We start from the raw sequence: 1,035 nt of genomic DNA, 5'->3' as shown, positions 1-1,035 counted from the left end.
AAAATAGATAACAGCAAATATGGTATTCACCTTCCTAACATGTTGTAACAAAGATATAGTTTTTTTTAAACATATTATCACCATATACAGATAATGGGTAGCCTGTTTAGTGTGTTGTAATATCAGATATCAACGTACACAGGGTAAGCGTTTTTACATGATATTTGTTTGTACATTGTGATGTTTGGACTGTGTTTTCCCCCGTAGCAATGTCACGACAGCATCCGCGCGCGAGGGAAAACATAGTCGAAACATCACGACGGGAAAATGTACAAAAACGGACAGTTCAAATTTCCTGATATCGGTAAAACATAGTCTAACTGTAACTACGGGGGAACATACACGTTTTTACATTACTTTCCCCTCCACTTTGCATTCATGCCACGAGGGCATCGACGTTGGTATGGGTGAAACATAGTCGTATGTGATCACTGCGGGGGAAATTTTATAGTCCATCTCTGTATGAGGCAAACATAACCCCGGTTGTAACATAAGGTACGTTTGACATCACTATCACCGCTACTTTGAATTCATACCATGAGGCCATCGATATCGTTCCAACTTGATGGGAAAACACAATCGAATATCACTACGGGGAAAATGTAGAGACCAAATGTCACTACGAGAAAAATATAATTATTCCATGTATCACTTCAGGGGAAAATACAGACCAAACAAAATAACCACAATTACCATACCATCAAATTACATCATTATACCGCAGTTTTAATCGGATATGATGATTATGCAGATCGCTAAACAGAAAGTAATTAGTGAAGTGATATAACAGGTTATTTATGACGAGGTATCGTTGTACGGATTATTTTGGATGTCCTAGGTTATCATCATAATTTCTAGATGTGTTTATTCTATCATATTTATTGCCAACCAATGTTTTTATGCAATACAAACCATGCGGCCATAGATGGCATTTATATTTTTTTCGAAATTGATATGTGTGTACGTACGTACGTGTGTGTGTGTGTGTGTGTGTGTGTGTGTGTGTGTGTGTGTGCGTGTGTGTGTATGTGTGTG

This window comes from Glandiceps talaboti, chromosome 21 (genome assembly GCF_964340395.1).
Source record: "Glandiceps talaboti chromosome 21, keGlaTala1.1, whole genome shotgun sequence".
NCBI lineage: Eukaryota > Metazoa > Hemichordata > Enteropneusta > Spengelidae > Glandiceps > Glandiceps talaboti.
Note: the sequence above shows the minus strand (reverse complement) of the source record.